The 21,335-nt window shown below is 43.4% G+C and overlaps 17 non-coding genes across 17 annotated transcripts; all 17 read right to left on the reverse strand.

Annotated features, from left to right (window-relative positions):
• Positions 1-1,194: 1,194 nt before the first annotated feature.
• Positions 1,195-1,277, reverse strand: TRNAL-AAG (transfer RNA leucine (anticodon AAG)). Its single transcript has one exon. It is a non-coding gene; the product is annotated as a tRNA-Leu (tRNA).
• A 186-nt stretch (positions 1,278-1,463) lies between these two features.
• On the reverse strand, positions 1,464-1,546 carry TRNAL-CAG (transfer RNA leucine (anticodon CAG)). The gene has a single exon. It is a non-coding gene; the product is annotated as a tRNA-Leu (tRNA).
• A 2,008-nt stretch (positions 1,547-3,554) lies between these two features.
• TRNAL-CAG (transfer RNA leucine (anticodon CAG)) lies at positions 3,555-3,637 on the reverse strand. The gene has a single exon. It is a non-coding gene; the product is annotated as a tRNA-Leu (tRNA).
• A 4,099-nt stretch (positions 3,638-7,736) lies between these two features.
• TRNAL-CAG (transfer RNA leucine (anticodon CAG)) lies at positions 7,737-7,819 on the reverse strand. Its single transcript has one exon. It is a non-coding gene; the product is annotated as a tRNA-Leu (tRNA).
• Positions 7,820-9,558: 1,739 nt separating this feature from the next.
• TRNAL-AAG (transfer RNA leucine (anticodon AAG)) lies at positions 9,559-9,641 on the reverse strand. The gene has a single exon. It is a non-coding gene; the product is annotated as a tRNA-Leu (tRNA).
• A 901-nt stretch (positions 9,642-10,542) lies between these two features.
• TRNAL-UAG (transfer RNA leucine (anticodon UAG)) lies at positions 10,543-10,625 on the reverse strand. Its single transcript has one exon. It is a non-coding gene; the product is annotated as a tRNA-Leu (tRNA).
• A 1,034-nt stretch (positions 10,626-11,659) lies between these two features.
• TRNAL-AAG (transfer RNA leucine (anticodon AAG)) lies at positions 11,660-11,742 on the reverse strand. Its single transcript has one exon. It is a non-coding gene; the product is annotated as a tRNA-Leu (tRNA).
• Positions 11,743-11,928: 186 nt separating this feature from the next.
• Positions 11,929-12,011, reverse strand: TRNAL-CAG (transfer RNA leucine (anticodon CAG)). Its single transcript has one exon. It is a non-coding gene; the product is annotated as a tRNA-Leu (tRNA).
• A 632-nt stretch (positions 12,012-12,643) lies between these two features.
• On the reverse strand, positions 12,644-12,726 carry TRNAL-UAG (transfer RNA leucine (anticodon UAG)). Its single transcript has one exon. It is a non-coding gene; the product is annotated as a tRNA-Leu (tRNA).
• A 1,024-nt stretch (positions 12,727-13,750) lies between these two features.
• Positions 13,751-13,833, reverse strand: TRNAL-AAG (transfer RNA leucine (anticodon AAG)). The gene has a single exon. It is a non-coding gene; the product is annotated as a tRNA-Leu (tRNA).
• Positions 13,834-14,734: 901 nt separating this feature from the next.
• On the reverse strand, positions 14,735-14,817 carry TRNAL-UAG (transfer RNA leucine (anticodon UAG)). Its single transcript has one exon. It is a non-coding gene; the product is annotated as a tRNA-Leu (tRNA).
• A 1,034-nt stretch (positions 14,818-15,851) lies between these two features.
• Positions 15,852-15,934, reverse strand: TRNAL-AAG (transfer RNA leucine (anticodon AAG)). Its single transcript has one exon. It is a non-coding gene; the product is annotated as a tRNA-Leu (tRNA).
• A 186-nt stretch (positions 15,935-16,120) lies between these two features.
• Positions 16,121-16,203, reverse strand: TRNAL-CAG (transfer RNA leucine (anticodon CAG)). Its single transcript has one exon. It is a non-coding gene; the product is annotated as a tRNA-Leu (tRNA).
• A 632-nt stretch (positions 16,204-16,835) lies between these two features.
• TRNAL-UAG (transfer RNA leucine (anticodon UAG)) lies at positions 16,836-16,918 on the reverse strand. Its single transcript has one exon. It is a non-coding gene; the product is annotated as a tRNA-Leu (tRNA).
• A 3,115-nt stretch (positions 16,919-20,033) lies between these two features.
• Positions 20,034-20,116, reverse strand: TRNAL-AAG (transfer RNA leucine (anticodon AAG)). Its single transcript has one exon. It is a non-coding gene; the product is annotated as a tRNA-Leu (tRNA).
• Positions 20,117-20,302: 186 nt separating this feature from the next.
• On the reverse strand, positions 20,303-20,385 carry TRNAL-CAG (transfer RNA leucine (anticodon CAG)). The gene has a single exon. It is a non-coding gene; the product is annotated as a tRNA-Leu (tRNA).
• A 632-nt stretch (positions 20,386-21,017) lies between these two features.
• TRNAL-UAG (transfer RNA leucine (anticodon UAG)) lies at positions 21,018-21,100 on the reverse strand. The gene has a single exon. It is a non-coding gene; the product is annotated as a tRNA-Leu (tRNA).
• Positions 21,101-21,335: the final 235 nt, after the last annotated feature.

Raw genomic sequence — 21,335 nt, forward strand, 5'->3', positions numbered from 1 at the left:
AACGGAATAACGTGCCAGGTGAAGACCAACAGATGCAACTTCCATCAGATGTTAACCTGATAAAGGAGATTAAATCTCCAAAAGGCCTGTCAGAAGTGGGATTCAAACCCACGCCTCCAAAGGAAACTGTGGCCTAAACACAGAGCCTTAGACCTCTCGGCCATCCTGACAGTATAAGCTTTTAAGAAATTAATAAAAGTTACTCAGAAACGTCTACCTCCATGCAAGCCTGACATAATTTAAACCTTCAAACACAAGGTGCAACTTTATGCACAGGACAATAAACACAAAAGAACACATACGAAAGCACTTTATTTCACAGGTATACAGTTTTCATGCTTTTAGAACACCACATACCTCTCACCAGCTATTTAGGGTCCTGTATCCGACTCACAACATTTCCTTGCCTGCGACCTCTCTCTCTACACAAACAACTACAGCACAGGAAGTAGGAAGGCAATAGGTGGGGCAGTTTATGCAAATTTATGCTGCCAATGTGCCTTGCAGATTCATGCAGGATTTCTAGATCCTTGCTGGATACAAGAGAGTAGGCCTTGTTCCAGATAAACTATCCCTAGCAGGGAAAGTCTGAGCACAGGCACTCTTTTGCTCTTTAGCCCCTGGCCTGGGACTCACTCTCACTTGCTGAGGCGTGAAATTCTGCATACCAACTTTGCACAGAAGGTATGTTTGTGGTTGTTTGGGGATGGGTGGGAGGTCAAGAGCAGGGAAAAGCAGGTCTCCTTCACTACTAGACTACTCTTCTATGCCTCCCTGCCGTTCACTCACTCTGTCTTTGTTTCATTCTCTCCTTCCACAACACTCCTTCTCACTCACTCGCTCTATCACTTGTATTTTTGCCCTTGCTCTGCATTCTATAGTGGAAACATCTCTTGAATGAAGCATCTGAAAATGACGTGACATAAAATTTAAAACCTCCTTATTGGAAACCTAAAACATCACAAGACTTAATGTAACCCATTTCTTTCATAAAAAAGATTTTTAAAGTACCCCACAAAAGAAATATAAAACACCACGAGTGCTAGAAGAATATTACATTAACGTTAAAGATAGAATAGGGCAAATGCATTTGCAGTTGAAACTGAAGTTTGGTACTTATTCAGATATTATTTACATTGCCAATTTTTAGCTGAGATTCTAAAGGAACTGAGAGAGAAAATGGAATTCAAGTTTTGTCAGAAGTGGGATTCGAACCCACGCCTCCAGGAGAGACTGCGGCCTTAACGCAGCGCCTTAGACCACTCGGCCATCCTGACCCCATACTGCTTTTTCATCTAAAGGGTGAGAAAGATATTAGGAACCAAAAAATGCACAGAGCTTAGGCCAATAGTGGCTAGAGCAAGAAAAAAACTCACTGCACTCTTCCAAGAAGACAATCCTATAAGCCACTGCGAGGGAAATGATCATATTTCTCAAGAAAAAAATTAGAGTAAACACAGGACTGTCAGAAGTGGGATTTGAACCCACGCCTCCAGAGGAGACTGCGACCTGAACGCAGCGCCTTAGACCACTCGGCCATCCTGACTTGCTTTCCCAGCATCTTCCAGAGGCCAGACAGCCATGCAGGTGAGGTACTGAAAAGGAATGCCCTCAATTTATTTATCCTATTATATGCACTTCCAACAGATCTTTGAACAATCTGTACAGAGCAGGACCTATGGAGAACTCTTTAGAACTTTGAGGCGAACAAAGAGAAAGTGCTATTCACCAGCCACTTGAACGGCTCAAAGCTGCTTTGAAATTGAGACAATATCCACCTCTTGGCTGGCTAAAGCAATTTCAACAAGGGATCTCAAAGTCACAACATAGGGTAGAGTATGCAAATTTAAGCAGCCCCTGATCAAAGCCCTGAGGAAATTGCTGTAAGTGTGCTGGAGTCCAGTTGTCTACCAGATGAATGGCATTCTTCCAAATTTGCAGGGCCCGTCTGGCCAGGGCATACAAGAGCATGACTCTTCCAGATGACCTCTTACATGGGTCCTATGCTCATTTGGTAAGGATTGCGCTTTGTCAGCAAGACGTTATAGAACCTAAATATATGAGAAACTCCATCTCTCTTGACAAGAGGAGAACGGAATAACGTGCCAAGTGAAGACCAACAGATGCAACTTCCATCAGATGTTAACCTGATAAAGGAGATTAAATCTCCAAAAGGCATGTCAGAAGTGGGATTCAAACCCACGCCTCCAAAGGAGACTGTGGCCTAAACACAGAGCCTTAGACCTCTCGGCCATCCTGACAGTATAAGCTTTTAAGAAATGAATAAAAGTTACTCAGAAACGTCTACCTCCATGCAAGCCTGACATAATTTAAACCTTCAAACACAAGGTGCAACTTTATGCACAGGACAATAAACACAAAAGAACACATACGAAAGCACTTTATTTCACAGGTATACAGTTTTCATGCTTTTAGAACACCACATACCTCTCACCAGCTATTTAGGGTCCTGTATCCGACTCACAACATTTCCTTGCCTGCGACCTCTCTCTCTACACAAACAACTACAGCACAGGAAGTAGGAAGGCAATAGGTGGGGCAGTTTATGCAAATTTATGCTGCCAATGTGCCTTGCAGATTCATGCAGGATTTCTAGATCCTTGCTGGATACAAGAGAGTAGGCCTTGTTCCAGATAAACTATCCCTAGCAGGGAAAGTCTGAGCACAGGCACTCTTTTGCTCTTTAGCCCCTGGCCTGGGACTCACTCTCACTTGCTGAGGCGTGAAATTCTGCATACCAACTTTGCACAGAAGGTATGTTTGTGGTTGTTTGGGGATGGGTGGGAGGTCAAGAGCAGGGAAAAGCAGGTCTCCTTCACTACTAGACTACTCTTCTATGCCTCCCTGCCGTTCACTCACTCTGTCTTTGTTTCATTCTCTCCTTCCACAACACTCCTTCTCACTCACTCGCTCTATCACTTGTATTTTTGCCCTTGCTCTGCATTCTATAGTGGAAACATCTCTTGAATGAAGCATCTGAAAATGACGTGACATAAAATTTAAAACCTCCTTATTGGAAACCTAAAACATCACAAGACTTAATGTAACCCATTTCTTTCATAAAAAAGATTTTTAAAGTACCCCACAAAAGAAATATAAAACACCACGAGTGCTAGAAGAATATTACATTAACGTTAAAGATAGAATAGGGCAAATGCATTTGCAGTTGAAACTGAAGTTTGGTACTTATTCAGATATTATTTACATTGCCAATTTTTAGCTGAGATTCTAAAGGAACTGAGAGAGAAAATGGAATTCAAGTTTTGTCAGAAGTGGTATTCGAACCCACGCCTCCAGGAGAGACTGCGGCCTTAACGCAGCGCCTTAGACCACTCGGCCATCCTGACCCCATGCTGCTTTTTCATCTAAAGGGTGAGAAAGATATTAGGAACCAAAAAATGCACAGAGCTTAGGCCAATAGTGGCTAGAGCAAGAAAAAAACTCACTGCACTCTTCCAAGAAGACAATCCTATAAGCCACTGCGAGGGAAATGATCATATTTCTCAAGAAAAAAATTAGAGTAAACACAGGACTGTCAGAAGTGGGATTTGAACCCACGCCTCCAGAGGAGACTGCGACCTGAACGCAGCGCCTTAGACCACTCGGCCATCCTGACTTGCTTTCCCAGCATCTTCCAGAGGCCAGACAGCCATGCAGGTGAGGTACTGAAAAGGAATGCCCTCAATTTATTTATCCTATTATATGCACTTCCAACAGATCTTTGAACAATCTGTACAGAGCAGGACCTATGGAGAACTCTTTAGAACTTTGAGGCGAACAAAGAGAAAGTGCTATTCACCAGCCACTTGAACGGCTCAAAGCTGCTTTGAAATTGAGACAATATCCACCTCTTGGCTGGCTAAAGCAATTTCAACAAGGGATCTCAAAGTCACAACATAGGGTAGAGTATGCAAATTTAAGCAGCCCCTGATCAAAGCCCTGAGGAAATTGCTGTAAGTGTGCTGGAGTCCAGTTGTCTACCAGATGAATGGCATTCTTCCAAATTTGCAGGGCCCGTCTGGCCAGGGCATACAAGAGCATGACTCTTCCAGATGACCTCTTACATGGGTCCTATGCTCATTTGGTAAGGATTGCGCTTTGTCAGCAAGACGTTATAGAACCTAAATATATGAGAAACTCCATCTCTCTTGACAAGAGGAGAACGGAATAACGTGCCAAGTGAAGACCAACAGATGCAACTTCCATCAGATGTTAACCTGATAAAGGAGATTAAATCTCCAAAAGGCATGTCAGAAGTGGGATTCAAACCCACGCCTCCAAAGGAGACTGTGGCCTAAACACAGAGCCTTAGACCTCTCGGCCATCCTGACAGTATAAGCTTTTAAGAAATGAATAAAAGTTACTCAGAAACGTCTACCTCCATGCAAGCCTGACATAATTTAAACCTTCAAACACAAGGTGCAACTTTATGCACAGGACAATAAACACAAAAGAACACATACGAAAGCACTTTATTTCACAGGTATACAGTTTTCATGCTTTTAGAACACCACATACCTCTCACCAGCTATTTAGGGTCCTGTATCCGACTCACAACATTTCCTTGCCTGCGACCTCTCTCTCTACACAAACAACTACAGCACAGGAAGTAGGAAGGCAATAGGTGGGGCAGTTTATGCAAATTTATGCTGCCAATGTGCCTTGCAGATTCATGCAGGATTTCTAGATCCTTGCTGGATACAAGAGAGTAGGCCTTGTTCCAGATAAACTATCCCTAGCAGGGAAAGTCTGAGCACAGGCACTCTTTTGCTCTTTAGCCCCTGGCCTGGGACTCACTCTCACTTGCTGAGGCGTGAAATTCTGCATACCAACTTTGCACAGAAGGTATGTTTGTGGTTGTTTGGGGATGGGTGGGAGGTCAAGAGCAGGGAAAAGCAGGTCTCCTTCACTACTAGACTACTCTTCTATGCCTCCCTGCCGTTCACTCACTCTGTCTTTGTTTCATTCTCTCCTTCCACAACACTCCTTCTCACTCACTCGCTCTATCACTTGTATTTTTGCCCTTGCTCTGCATTCTATAGTGGAAACATCTCTTGAATGAAGCATCTGAAAATGACGTGACATAAAATTTAAAACCTCCTTATTGGAAACCTAAAACATCACAAGACTTAATGTAACCCATTTCTTTCATAAAAAAGATTTTTAAAGTACCCCACAAAAGAAATATAAAACACCACGAGTGCTAGAAGAATATTACATTAACGTTAAAGATAGAATAGGGCAAATGCATTTGCAGTTGAAACTGAAGTTTGGTACTTATTCAGATATTATTTACATTGCCAATTTTTAGCTGAGATTCTAAAGGAACTGAGAGAGAAAATGGAATTCAAGTTTTGTCAGAAGTGGTATTCGAACCCACGCCTCCAGGAGAGACTGCGGCCTTAACGCAGCGCCTTAGACCACTCGGCCATCCTGACCCCATGCTGCTTTTTCATCTAAAGGGTGAGAAAGATATTAGGAACCAAAAAATGCACAGAGCTTAGGCCAATAGTGGCTAGAGCAAGAAAAAAACTCACTGCAATCTTCCAAGAAGACAATCCTATAAGCCACTGCGAGGGAAATGATCATATTTCTCAAGAAAAAAATTAGAGTAAACACAGGACTGTCAGAAGTGGGATTTGAACCCACGCCTCCAGAGGAGACTGCGACCTGAACGCAGCGACTTAGACCACTCGGCCATCCTGACTTGCTTCCCCAGCATCTTCCAGAGGCCAGACAGCCATGCAGGTGAGGTACTGAAAAGGAATGCCCTCAATTTATTTATCCTATTATATGCACTTCCAACAGATCTTTGAACAATCTGTACAGAGCAGGACCTATGGAGAACTCTTTAGAACTTTGAGGCGAACAAAGAGAAAGTGCTATTCACCAGCCACTTGAACGGCTCAAAGCTGCTTTGAAATTGAGACAATAGCCACCTCTTGGCGGGCTAAAGCAATTTCAAAAAGGGATCTCAAAGTCACAACATAGGGTGGAGTATGCAAATTTAAGCAGCCCCTGATCAAAGCCCTAAGGAAATTGCTGTAAGTGTGCTGGAGTCCAGTTGTCTACCTGATGCATGGCATTCTTCCAAATTTGCAGGGCCCGTCTGGCCAGGGCATACAAGAGCATGACTCTTCCAGATGACCTCTTACATGGGTCCTATGCTCATTTGGTAAGGATTGCGCTTTGTCAGCAAGACGTTATAGAACCTAAATATATGAGAAACCCCATCTCTCTTGACAAGAGGAGAACGGAATAACGTGCCAGGTGAAGACCAACAGATGCAACTTCCATCAGATGTTAACCTGATAAAGGAGATTAAATCTCCAAAAGGCATGTCAGAAGTGGGATTCGAACCCGCGCCTCCAAAGGAGACTGTGGCCTAAACACAGCACCTTAGACCTCTCGGCCATCCTGACAGTACAGGCTTTTAAGAAATGAATAAAAGTTACTCAGAAACGTCTACCTCCATGCAAGCCTGAAATAATTTAAACCTTCAAACACAAGGTGCAACTTTATGCACAGGACAATAAACACAGAAGAACACATACGAAAGCACTTTATTTCACAGGTATACAGTTTTCATGCTTTTAGAACACCACATACCTCTCACCAGCTATTTAGGGTCCTGTATCCGACTCACAACATTTCCTTGCCTGCGACCTCTCTCTCTACACAAACAACTACAGCACAGGAAGTAGGAAGGCAATAGGTGGGGCAGTTTATGCAAATTTATGCTGCCAATGTGCCTTGCAGATTCATGCAGGATTTCTAGATCCTTGCTGGATACAAGAGAGAAGGACTTGTTCCAGATAAACTATCCCTAGCAGGGAAAGTCTGAGCACAGGCACTCTTTTGCTCTTTAGCCCCTGGCCTGGGACTCACCCTCACTTGCTGAGGCGTGAAATTCTGCATACCAACTTTGCACAGAAGGTATGTTTGTGGTTGTTTGGGGATGGGTGGGAGGTCAAGAGCAGGGAAAAGCAGGTCTCCTTCACTACTAGACTCCTCTTCTATACCTCCCTGCCATTCACTCACTCTGTCTTTGTTTCATTCTCTCCTTCCACAACACTCCTTTTCACTCACTCGCTCTATCACTTGTATTTTTGCCCTTGCTCTGCATTCTATAGTGGAAACATCTCTTGAATGAAGCATCTGAAGATGACGTGAGATAAAATTTAAAACCTCCTTATTGGAAACCTAAAACATCACAAGACTTAATGTAACCCATTTCTTTCATAAAAAAGATTTTTAAAGTACCCCACAAAAGAAATATAAAACACCACGAGTGCTAGAAGAATATTACATTAACGTTAAAGATAGAATAGGGCAAATGCATTTGCAGTTGAAACTGAAGTTTGGCACTTATTCAGATATTATTTACATTGCCAATTTTTAGCTGAGATTCTAAAAGAACTGAGAGAGAAAATGGAATTCAAGTTTTGTCAGAAGTGGGATTCGAACCCACGCCTCCAGGAGAGACTGCGGCCTTAACGCAGCGCCTTAGACCACCCAGCCATCCTGACCCCATGCTGCTTTTTCATCTAAAGGGTGAGAAAGATATTAGGAACCAAAAAATGCACAGAGCTTAGGCCAATAGTGGCTAGAGCAAGAAAAAAACTCACTGCACTCTTCCAAGAAGACAATCCTATAAGCCACTGCGAGGGAAATGATCATATTTCTCAAGACAAAAAGTAGAGTAAACACAGGACTGTCAGAAGTGGGATTTGAACCCACACCTCCAGAGGAGACTGCGACCTGAACGCAGCGCCTTAGACCACTCGGCCATCCTGACTTGTTTTCCCAGCATCTTCCAGAGGCCAGACAGCCATGCAGGTGAGGTACTGAAAAGGAATGCCCTCAATTTATTTATCCTATTATATGCACTTCCAACAGATCTTTGAACAATCTGTACAGAGCAGGACTTATGGAGAACTCTTTAGAACTTTGAGGCGAACAAAGAGAAAGTGCTATTCACCAGCCACTTGAACGGCTCAAAGCTGCTTTGAAATTGAGACAATAGCCACCTCTTGGCTGGCTAAAGCAATTTCAACAAGGGATCTCAAAGTCACAACATAGGGTGGAGTATGCAAATTTAAGCAGCCCCTGATCAAAGCCCTGAGGAAATTGCTGTAAGTGTGCTGGAGTCCAGTTGTCTACCAGATGAATGGCATTCTTCCAAATTTGCAGGGCCCATCTGGCCAGGGCATACAAGAGCATGACTCTTCCAGATGACCTCTTACATGGGTCCTATGCTCATTTGGTAAGGATTGCGCTTTGTCAGCAAGACGTTATAGAACCTAAATATATGAGAAACCCCATCTCTCTTGACAAGAGGAGAACGGAATAACGTGCCAAGTGAAGACCAACAGATGCAACTTCCATCAGATGTTAACCTGATAAAGGAGATTAAATCTCCAAAAGGCATGTCAGAAGTGGGATTCGAACCCACGCCTCCAAAGGAGACTGTGGCCTAAACAGAGCACCTTAGACCTCTCGACAATCCTGACAGTATAGGCTTTTAAGAAATGAATAAAAGTTACTCAGAAACGTCTACCTCCATGCAAGCCTGAAATAATTTAAACCTTCAAACACAAGGTGCAACTTTATGCACAGGACAATAAACACAGAAGAACACATACGAAAGCACTTTATTTCACAGGTATACAGTTTTCATGCTTTTAGAACACCACATACCTCTCACCAGCTATTTAGGGTCCTGTATCCGACTCACAACATTTCCTTGCCTGCGACCTCTCTCTCTACACAAACAACTACAGCACAGGAAGTAGGAAGGCAATAGGTGGGGCAGTTTATGCAAATTTATGCTGCCAATGTGCCTTGCAGATTCATGCAGGATTTCTAGATCCTTGCTGGATACAAGAGAGTAGGCCTTGTTCCAGATAAACTATCCCTAGCAGGGAAAGTCTGAGCACAGGCACTCTTTTGCTCTTTAGCCCCTGGCCTGGGACTCACCCTCACTTGCTGAGGCGTGAAATTCTGCATACCAACTTTGCACAGAAGGTATGTTTGTGGTTGTTTGGGGATGGGTGGGAGGTCAAGAGCAGGGAAAAGCAGGTCTCCTTCACTACTAGACTCCTCTTCTATGCCTCCCTGCCGTTCACTCACTCTGTCTTTGTTTCATTCTCTCCTTCCACAACACTCTTTCTCGCTCACTCGCTCTATCACTTGTATTTTTGCCCTTGCTCTGCATTCTATAGTGGAAACATCTCTTGAATGAAGCATCTGAAAATGACGTGACATAAAATTTAAAACCTCCTTATTGGAAACCTAAAACATCACAAGACTTAATGTAACCCATTTCTTTCATAAAAAAGATTTTTAAAGTACCCCACAAAAGAAATATAAAACACCACGAGTGCTAGAAGAATATTACATTAACGTTAAAGATAGAATAGGGCAAATGCATTTGCAGTTGAAACTGAAGTTTGGTACTTATTCAGATATTACTTACATTGCCAATTTTTAGCTGAGATTCTAAAGGAACTGAGAGAGAAAATGGAATTTAAGTTTTGTCAGAAGTGGGATTCGAACCCACGCCTCCAGGAGAGACTGCGGCCTTAACGCAGCGCCTTAGACCACTCGGCCATCCTGACCCCATGCTGCTTTTCCATCTAAAGGGTGAGAAAGATATTAGGAACCAAAAAATGCACAGAGCTTAGGCCAATAGTGGCTAGAGCACGAAAAAAACTCACTGCACTCTTCCAAGAAGACAATCCTATAAGCCACTGCGAGGGAAATGATCATATTTCTCAAGAAAAAAATTAGAGTAAACACAGGACTGTCAGAAGTGGGATTTGAAGCCACGCCTCCAGAGGAGACTGCGACCTGAACGCAGCGCCTTAGACCACTCGGCCATCCTGACTTGCTTTCCCATCATCTTCCAGAGGCCAGACAGCCATGCAGGTGAGGTACTGAAAAGGAATGCCCTCAATTTATTTATCCTATTATATGCACTTCCAACAGATCTTTGAACAATCTGTACAGAGCAGGACCTATGGAGAACTCTTTAGAACTTTGAGGCGAACAAAGAGAAAGTGCTATTCACCAGCCACTTGAATGGCTCAAAGCTGCTTTGAAATTGAGACAATAGCCACCTCTTGGCTGGCTAAAGCAATTTCAACAAGGGATCTCAAAGTCACAACATAGGGTGGAGTATGCAAATTTAAGCAGCCCCTGATCAAAGCCCTGAGGAAATTGCTGTAAGTGTGCTGGAGTCCAGTTGTCTACCAGATGAATGGCATTCTTCCAAATTTGCAGGGCCCGTCTGGCCAGGGCATACAAGAGCATGACTCTTCCAGATGACCTCTTACATGGGTCCTATGCTCATTTGGTAAGGATTGCGCTTTGTCAGCAAGACGTTATAGAACCTAAATATATGAGAAACTCCATCTCTCTTGACAAGAGGAGAACGGAATAACGTGCCAAGTGAAGACCAACTGATGCAACTTCCATCAGATGTTAACCTGATAAAGGAGATTAAATCTCCAAAAGGCATGTCAGAAGTGGGATTCGAACCCACGCCTCCAAAGGAGACTGTGGCCTAAACACAGCGCCTTAGACCTCTCGGCCATCCTGACAGAATAGGCTTTTAAGAAATGAATAAAAGTTACTCAGAAACGTCTACCTCCATGCAAGCCTGACATAATTTAAACCTTCAAACACAAGGTGCAACTTTATGCACAGGACAATAAACACAGAAGAACACATACGAAAGCACTTTATTTCACAGGTATACAGTTTTCATGCTTTTAGAACACCACATACCTCTCACCAGCTATTTAGGGTCCTGTATCCGACTCACAACATTTCCTTGCCTGCGACCTCTCTCTCTACACAAACAACTACAGCACAGGAAGTAGGAAGGCAATAGGTGGGGCAGTTTATGCAAATTTATGCTGCCAATGTACCTTGCAGATACATGCAGGATTTCTAGATCCTTGCTGGATACAAGAGAGTAGGCCTTGTTCCAGATAAACTATCCCTAGCAGGGAAAGTCTGAGCACAGGCACTCTTTTGCTCTTTAGCCCCTGGCCTGGGACTCACTCTCACTTGCTGAGGCGTGAAATTCTGCATACCAACTTTGCACAGAAGGTATGTTTGTGGTTGTTTGTGGTTGTTTGGGGATGGGTGGGAGGTCAAGAGCAGGGAAAAGCAGGTCTCCTTCACTACTAGACTCCTCTTCTATGCCTCCCTGCCGTTCACTCACTCTGTCTTTGTTTCATTCTCTCCTTCCACAACACTCCTTCTCACTCACTCGCTCTATCACTTGTATTTTTGCCCTTGCTCTGCATTCTATAGTGGAAACATCTCTTGAATGAAGCATCTGAAAATGACGTGACATAAAATTTAAAACCTCCTTATTGGAAACCTAAAACATCACAAGACTTAATGTAACCCATTTCTTTCATAAAAAAGATTTTTAAAGTACCCCACAAAAGAAATATAAAACACCACGAGTGCTAGAAGAATATTACATTAACGTTAAAGATAGAATAGGGCAAATGCATTTGCAGTTGAAACTGAAGTTTGGTACTTATTCAGATATTATTTACATTGCCAATTTTTAGCTGAGATTCTAAAGGAACCGAGAGAGAAAATGGAATTCAAGTTTTGTCAGAAGTGAGATTCGAACCCACGCCTCCAGGAGAGACTGCGGCCTTAACGCAGCGCCTTAGACCACTCGGCCATCCTGACCCCATGCTGCTTTTTCATCTAAAGGGTGAGAAAGATATTAGGAACCAAAAAATGCACAGAGCTTAGGCCAATAGTGGCTAGAGCAAGAAAAAAACTCACTGCACTCTTCCAAGAAGACAATCCTATAAGCCACTGCGAGGGAAATGATCATATTTCTCAAGAAAAAAATTAGAGTAAACACAGGACTGTCAGAAGTGGGATTTGAACCCACGCCTCCAGAGGAGACTGCGACCTGAACGCAGCGCCTTAGACCACTCGGCCATCCTGACTTGCTTTCCCAGCATCTTCCAGAGGCCAGACAGCCATGCAGGTGAGGTACTGAAAAGGAATGCCCTCAATTTATTTATCCTATTATATGCACTTCCAACAGATCTTTGAACAATCTGTACAGAGCAGGACCTATGGAGAACTCTTTAGAACTTTGAGGCGAACAAAGAGAAAGTGCTATTCACCAGCCACTTGAACGGCTCAAAGCTGCTTTGAAATTGAGACAATAGCCACCTCTTGGCTGGCTAAAGCAATTTCAAAAAGGGATCTCAAAGTCACAACATAGGGTGGAGTATGCAAATTTAAGCAGCCCCTGATCAAAGCCCTAAGGAAATTGCTGTAAGTGTGCTGGAGTCCAGTTGTCTACCAGATGCATGGCATTCTTCCAAATTTGCAGGGCCCGTCTGGCCAGGGCATACAAGAGCATGACTCTTCCAGATGACCTCTTACATGGGTCCTATGCTCATTTGGTAAGGATTGCGCTTTGTCAGCAAGACGTTATAGAACCTAAATATATGAGAAACCCCATCTCTCTTGACAAGAGGAGAACGGAATAACGTGCCAGGTGAAGACCAACAGATGCAACTTCCATCAGATGTTAACCTGATAAAGGAGATTAAATCTCCAAAAGGCATGTCAGAAGTGGGATTCGAACCCACGCCTCCAAAGGAGACTGTGGCCTAAACACAGCACCTTAGACCTCTCGGCCATCCTGACAGTACAGGCTTTTAAGAAATGAATAAAAGTTACTCAGAAACGTCTACCTCCATGCAAGCCTGAAATAATTTAAACCTTCAAACACAAGGTGCAACTTTATGCACAGGACAATAAACACAGAAGAACACATACGAAAGCACTTTATTTCGCAGGTATACAGTTTTCATGCTTTTAGAACACCACATACCTCTCACCAGCTATTTAGGGTCCTGTATCCGACTCACAACATTTCCTTGCCTGCGACCTCTCTCTCTACACAAACAACTACAGCACAGGAAGTAGGAAGGCAATAGGTGGGGCAGTTTATGCAAATTTATGCTGCCAATGTGCCTTGCAGATTCATGCAGGATTTCTAGATCCTTGCTGGATACAAGAGAGTAGGCCTTGTTCCAGATAAACTATCCCTAGCAGGGAAAGTCTGAGCACAGGCACTCTTTTGCTCTTTAGCCCCTGGCCTGGGACTCACCCTCACTTGCTGAGGCGTGAAATTCTGCATACCAACTTTGCACAGAAGGTATGTTTGTGGTTGTTTGGGGATGGGTGGGAGGTCAAGAGCAGGGAAAAGCAGGTCTCCTTCACTACTAGACTCCTCTTCTATGCCTCCCTGCCGTTCACTCACTCTGTCTTTGTTTCATTCTCTCCTTCCACAACACTCCTTCTCGCTCACTCGCTCTATCACTTGTATTTTTGCCCTTGCTCTGCATTCTATAGTGGAAACATCTCTTGAATGAAGCATCTGAAAATGACGTGACATAAAATTTAAAACCTCCTTATTGGAAACCTAAAACATCACAAGACTTAATGTAACCCATTTCTTTCATAAAAAAGATTTTTAAAGTACCCCACAAAAGAAATATAAAACACCACGAGTGCTACAAGAATATTACATTAACGTTAAAGATAGAATAGGGCAAATGCATTTGCAGTTGAAACTGAAGTTTGGTACTTATTCAGATATTACTTACATTGCCAATTTTTAGCTGAGATTCTAAAGGAACTGAGAGAGAAAATGGAATTTAAGTTTTGTCAGAAGTGGGATTCGAACCCACGCCTCCAGGAGAGACTGCGGCCTTAACGCAGCGCCTTAGACCACTCGGCCATCCTGACCCCATGCTGCTTTTCCATCTAAAGGGTGAGAAAGATATTAGGAACCAAAAAATGCACAGAGCTTAGGCCAATAGTGGCTAGAGCACGAAAAAAACTCACTGCACTCTTCCAAGAAGACAATCCTATAAGCCACTGCGAGGGAAATGATCATATTTCTCAAGAAAAAAATTAGAGTAAACACAGGACTGTCAGAAGTGGGATTTGAAGCCACGCCTCCAGAGGAGACTGCGACCTGAACGCAGCGCCTTAGACCACTCGGCCATCCTGACTTGCTTTCCCAGCATCTTCCAGAGGCCAGACAGCCATGCAGGTGAGGTACTGAAAAGGAATGCCCTCAATTTATTTATCCTATTATATGCACTTCCAACAGATCTTTGAACAATCTGTACAGAGCAGGACCTATGGAGAAATCTTTAGAACTTTGAGGCGAACAAAGAGAAAGTGCTATTCACCAGCCACTTGAATGGCTCAAAGCTGCTTTGAAATTGAGACAATAGCCACCTCTTGGCTGGCTAAAGCAATTTCAACAAGGGATCTCAAAGTCACAACATAGGGTGGAGTATGCAAATTTAAGCAGCCCCTGATCAAAGCCCTGAGGAAATTGCTGTAAGTGTGCTGGAGTCCAGTTGTCTACCAGATGAATGGCATTCTTCCAAATTTGCAGGGCCCGTCTGGCCAGGGCATACAAGAGCATGACTCTTCCAGATGACCTCTTACATGGGTCCTATGCTCATTTGGTAAGGATTGCGCTTTGTCAGCAAGACGTTATAGAACCTAAATATATGAGAAACTCCATCTCTCTTGACAAGAGGAGAACGGAATAACGTGCCAAGTGAAGACCAACAGATGCAACTTCCATCAGATGTTAACCTGATAAAGGAGATTAAATCTCCAAAAGGCATGTCAGAAGTGGGATTCGAACCCACGCCTCCAAAGGAGACTGTGGCCTAAACACAGCGCCTTAGACCTCTCGGCCATCCTGACAGAATAGGCTTTTAAGAAATGAGTAAAAGTTACTCAGAAACGTCTACCTCCATGCAAGCCTGACATAATTTAAACCGTCAAACACAAGGTGCAACTTTACGCACAGGACAATAAACACAGAAGAACACATACGAAAGCACTTTATTTCACAGGTATACAGTTTTCATGCTTTTAGAACACCACATACCTCTCACCAGCTATTTAGGGTCCTGTATCCGACTCACAACATTTCCTTGCCTGCGACCTCTCTCTCTACACAAACAACTACAGCACAGGAAGTAGGAAGGCAATAGGTGGGGCAGTTTATGCAAATTTATGCTGCTAATGTGCCTTGCAGATTCATGCAGGATTTCTAGATCCTTGCTGGATACAAGAGAGTAGGCCTTGTTCCAGATAAACTATCCCTAGCAGGGAAAGTCTGAGCACAGGCACTCTTTTGCTCTTTAGCCCCTGGCCTGGGACTCACTCTCACTTGCTGAGGCGTGAAATTCTGCATACCAACTTTGCACAGAAGGTATGTTTGTGGTTGTTTGTGGTTGTTTGGGGATGGGTGGGAGGTCAAGAGCAGGGAAAAGCAGGTCTCCTTCACTACTAGACTACTCTTCTATGCCTCCCTGCCGTTCACTCACTCTGTCTTTGTTTCATTCTCTCCTTCCACAACACTCCTTCTCACTCACTCGCTCTATCACTTGTATTTTTGCCCTTGCTCTGCATTCTATAGTGGAAACATCTCTTGAATGAAGCATCTGAAAATGACGTGACATAAAATTTAAAACCTCCTTATTGGAAACCTAAAACATCACAAGACTTAATGTAACCCATTTCTTTCATAAAAAAGATTTTTAAAGTACCCCACAAAAGAAATATAAAACACCACGAGTGCTAGAAGAATATTACATTAACTTTAAAGATAGAATGGGGCAAATGCATTTGCAGTTGAAATTGAAGTTTGGTACTTATTCAGATATTATTTACATTGCCAATTTTTAGCTGAGATTCTAAAGGAACTGAGAGAGAGAATGGAATTCAAGTTATGTCAGAAGTGGGATTCGAACCCACGCCTCCAGGAGAGACTGCGGCCTTAACGCAGCGCCTTAGACCACTCGGCCATCCTGACCCCATGCTGCTTTTTCATCTAAAGGGTGAGAAAGATATTAGGAACCAAAAAATGCACAGAGCTTAGGCCAATAGTGGCTAGAGCAAGAAAAAAACTCACTGCACTCTTCCAAGAAGACAATCCTATAAGCCACTGCGAGGGAAATGATCATATTTCTCAAGAAAAAAATTAGAGTAAACACAGGACTGTCAGAAGTGGGATTTGAACCCACGCCTCCAGAGGAGACTGCGACCTGAACGCAGCGCCTTAGACCACTCGGCCATCCTGACTTGCTTTCCCAGCATCTTCCAGAGGCCAGACAGCCATGCAGGTGAGGTACTGAAAAGGAATGCCCTCAATTTATTTATCCTATTATATGCACTTCCAACAGATCTTTGAACAATCTGTACAGAGCAGGACCTATGGAGAACTCTTTAGAACTTTGAGGCGAACAAAGAGAAAGTGCTATTCACCAGCCACTTGAACGGCTCAAAGCTGCTTTGAAATTGAGACAATAGCCACCTCTTGGCTGGCTAAAGCAATTTCAAAAAGGGATCTCAAAGTCACAACATAGGGTGGAGTATGCAAATTTAAGCAGCCCCTGATCAAAGCCCTAAGGAAATTGCTGTAAGTGTGCTGGAGTCCAGTTGTCTACCAGATGCATGGCATTCTTCCAAATTTGCAGGGCCCGTCTGGCCAGGGCATACAAGAGCATGACTCTTCCAGATGACCTCTTACATGGGTCCTATGCTCATTTGGTAAGGATTGCGCTTTGTCAGCAAGACGTTATAGAACCTAAATATATGAGAAACCCCATCTCTCTTGACAAGAGGAGAACGGAATAACGTGCCAGGTGAAGACCAACAGATGCAACTTCCATCAGATGTTAACCTGATAAAGGAGATTAAATCTCCAAAAGGCATGTCAGAAGTGGGATTCGAACCCACACCTCCAAAGGAGACTGTGGCCTAAACACAGCACCTTAGACCTCTCGGCCATCCTGACAGTACAGGCTTTTAAGAAATGAATAAAAGTTACTCAGAAACGTCTACCTCCATGCAAGCCTGAAATAATTTAAACCTTCAAACACAACGTGCAACTTTATGCACAGGACAATAAACACAGAAGAACACATACGAAAGCACTTTATTTCACAGGTATACCGTTTTCATGCTTTTAGAACACCACATACCTCTCACCAGCTATTTAGGGTCCTGTATCCGACTCACAACATTTCCTTGCCTGCGACCTCTCTCTCTACACAAACAACTACAGCACAGGAAGTAGGAAGGCAATAGGTGGGGCAGTTTATGCAAATTTATGCTGCCAATGTGCCTTGCAGATTCATGCAGGATTTCTAGATCCTTGCTGGATACAAGAGAGAAGGACTTGTTCCAGATAAACTATCCCTAGCAGGGAAAGTCTGAGCACAGGCACTCTTTTGCTCTTTAGCCCCTGGCCTGGGACTCACCCTCACTTGCTGAGGCGTGAAATTCTGCATACCAACTTTGCACAGAAGGTATGTTTGTGGTTGTTTGGGGATGGGTGGGAGGTCAAGAGCAGGGAAAAGCAGGTCTCCTTCACTACTAGACTCCTCTTCTATGCCTCCCTGCCGTTCACTCACTCTGTCTTTGTTTCATTCTCTCCTTCCACAACACTCCTTCTCACTCACTCGCTCTATCACTTGTATTTTTGCCCTTGCTCTGAATTCTATAGTGGAAACATCTCTTGAATGAAGCATCTGAAAATGACGTGACATAAAATTTAAAACCTCCTTATTGGAAACCTAAAACATCACAAGACTTAATGTAACCCATTTCTTTCATAAAAAAGATTTTTAAAGTACCCCACAAAAGAAATATAAAACACCACGAGTGCTAGAAGAATATTACATTAACGTTAAAGATAGAATAGGGCAAATACATTTGCAGTTGAAACTGAAGTTTGGTACTTATTCAGATATTATTTACATTGCCAATTTTTAGCTGAGATTCTAAAGGAACTGAGAGAGAAAATGGAATTCAAGTTTTGTCAGAAGTGGGATTCGAACCCACGTCTCCAGGAGAGACTGCGGCCTTTACGCAGCGCCTTGGACCACTCGGCCATCCTGACCCCATGCTGCTTTTTCATCTAAAGGGTGAGAAAGATATTAGGAACCAAAAAATGCACAGAGCTTATGCCAATAGTGGCTAGAGCAAGAAAAAAACTCACTGCACTCTTCCAAGAAGACAATCCTATAAGCCACTGCGAGGGAAATGATCATATTTCTCAAGAAAAAAATTAGAGTAAACACAGGACTGTCAGAAGTGGGATTTGAAGCCACGCCTCCAGAGGAGACTGCGACCTGAACGCAGCGCCTTAGACCACTCGGCCATCCTGACTTGCTTTCCCAGCATCTTCCAGAGGCCAGACAGCCATGCAGGTGAGGTACTGAAAAGGAATGCCCTCAATTTATTTATCCTATTATATGCACTTCCAACAGATCTTTGAACAATCTGTACAGAGCAGGACCTATGGAGAACTCTTTAGAAATTTGAGGCGAACAAAGAGAAAGTGCTATTCACCAGCCACTTGAACGGCTCAAAGCTGCTTTGAAATTGAGTCAATAGCCACCTCTTGGCTGGCTAAAGCAATTTCAACAAGGGATCTCAAAGTCACAACATAGCGTGGAGTATGCAAATTTAAGCAGCCCCTGATCAAAGCCCTAAGGAAATTGCTGTAAGTGTGCTGGAGTCCAGTTGTCTACCAGATGCATGGCATTCTTCCAAATTTGCAGGGCCCGTCTGGCCAGGGCATACAAGAGCATGACTCTTCCAGATGACCTCTTACATGGGTCCTATGCTCATTTGGTAAGGATTGCGCTTTGTCAGCAAGACGTTATAGAACCTAAATATATGAGAAACCCCATCTCTCTTGACAAGAGGAGAACGGAATAACGTGCCAGGTGAAGACCAACAGATGCAACTTCCATCAGATGTTAACCTGATAAAGGAGATTAAATCTCCAAAAGGCATGTCAGAAGTGGGATTCGAACGCACGCCTCCAAAGGAGACTGTGGCCTAAACACAGCACCTTAGACCTCTCGGCCATCCTGACAGTATAGGCTTTTAGGAAATGAATAAAAGTTACTCAGAAACGTCTACCTCCATGCAAGCCTGAAATAATTTAAACCTTCAAACACAAGGTGCAACTTTATGCACAGGACAAAAAACACAGAAGAACACATACGAAAGCACTTTATTTCACAGGTATACAGTTTTCATGCTTTTAGAACACCACATACCTCTCACCAGCTAATTAGGGTCCTGTATCCGACTCACAACATTTCCTTGCCTGCGACCTCTCTCTCTACACAAACAACTACAGCACAGGAAGTAGGAAGGCAATAGGTGGGGCAGTTTATGCAAATTTATGCTGCCAATGTGCCTTGCAGATTCATGCAGGATTTCTAGATCCTTGCTGGATACAAGAGAGAAGGACTTGTTCCAGATAAACTATCCCTAGCAGGGAAAGTCTGAGCACAGGCACTCTTTTGCTCTTTAGCAACTGGCCTGGGACTCACCCTCACTTGCTGAGGCGTGAAGTTCTGCATACCAACTTTGCACAGAAGGTATGTTTGTGGTTGTTTGGGGATGGGTGGGAGGTCAAGAGCAGGGAAAAGCAGGTGTCCTTCACTACTAGACTCCTCTTCTATGCCTCCCTGCCATTCACTCACTCTGTCTTTGTTTCATTCTCTCCTTCCACAACACTCCTTCTCACTCACTCGCTCTATCACTTGTATTTTTGCCCTTGCTCTGCATTCTATAGTGGAAACAGCTCTTGAATGAAGCATCTGAAAATGACGTGACATAAAATTTAAAACCTCCTTATTGGAAACCTAAAACATCACAAGACTTAATGTAACCCATTTCTTTCATAAAAAAGATTTTTAAAGTACCCCACAAAACAAATATAAAACACCACGAGTGCTAGAAGAATATTACATTAACGTTAAAGATAGAATAGGGCAAATGCATTTGCAGTTGAAACTGAAGTTTGGTACTTATTCAGATATTATTTACATTGCCAATTTTTAGCTGAGATTCTAAAGGAACTGAGAGAGAAAATGGAATTCAAGTTTTGTCAGAGGTGGGATTCGAACCCACGCCTCCAGGAGAGACTGCGGCCTTAACGCAGCGCCTTAGACCACTCGGCCATCCTGACCCCATGCTGCTTTTTTATCTAAAGGGTGAGAAATATATTAGGAACCAAAAAATGCACAGAGCTTAGGCCAATAGTGGCTAGAGCAAGAAAAAAACTCACTGCACTCTTCCAAGAAGACAATCCTATAAGCCACTGCGAGGGAAATGATAATATTTCTCAAGAAAAAAAGTAGAGTAAACACAGGACTGTCAGAAGTGGGATTTGAACCCACACCTCCAGAGGAGACTGCGACCTGAACGCAGCGCCTTAGACCACTCGGCCATCCTGACTTGCTTTCACAGCATCTTCCAGAGGCCAGACAGCCATGTAGGTGAGGTACTGAAAAGGAATGCCCTCAATTTATTTATCCTATTATATGCACTTCCAACAGATCTTTGAACAATCTGTACAGAGCAGGACCTATGGAGAACTCTTTAGAACTTTGAGGCGAACAAAGAGAAAGTGCAATTCACCAGCCACTTGAACGGCTCAAAGCTGCTTTAAAATTGAGACAATAGCCACCTCTTGGCTGGCTAAAGCAATTTCAACAAGGGATCTCAAAGTCACAACATAGGGTGGAGTATGCAAATTTAAGCAGCCCCTGATCAAAGCCCTGAGGAAATTGCTGTAAGTGTGCTGGAGTCCAGTTGTCTACCAGATGAATGGCATTCTTCCAAATTTGCAGGGCCCGTCTGGCCAGGGCATACAAGAGCATGACTCTTCCAGATGACCTCTTACATGGGTCCTATGCTCATTTGGTAAGGATTGCGCTTTGTCAGCAAGACGTTATAGAACCTAAATATATGAGAAACCCCATCTCTCTTGACAAGAGGAGAACGGAATAACGTGCCAAGTGAAGACCAACAGATGCAACTTCCATCAGATGTTAACCTGATAAAGGAGATTAAATCTCCAAAAGGCATGTCAGAAGTGGGATTCGAACCCACGCCTCCAAAGGAGACTGTGGCCTAAACACAGCGCCTTAGACCTCTCGGCCATCCTGACAGTATATGCTTTTAAGAAATGAATAAAAGTTACTCAGAAACGTCTACCTCCATGCAAGCCTGAAATAATTTAAACCTTCAAACACAAGGTGCAACTTTATGCACAGGACAATAAACACAGAAGAACACATACGAAATCACTTTATTTCACAGGTATACAGTTTTCATGCTTTTAGAACACCACATACCTCTCACCAGCTATTTAGGGTCCTGTATCCGACTAAACAACATTTCCT

Source organism: Triturus cristatus, chromosome 6, assembly GCF_964204655.1.
Source record: "Triturus cristatus chromosome 6, aTriCri1.1, whole genome shotgun sequence".
Classification (NCBI taxonomy): domain Eukaryota; kingdom Metazoa; phylum Chordata; class Amphibia; order Caudata; family Salamandridae; genus Triturus; species Triturus cristatus.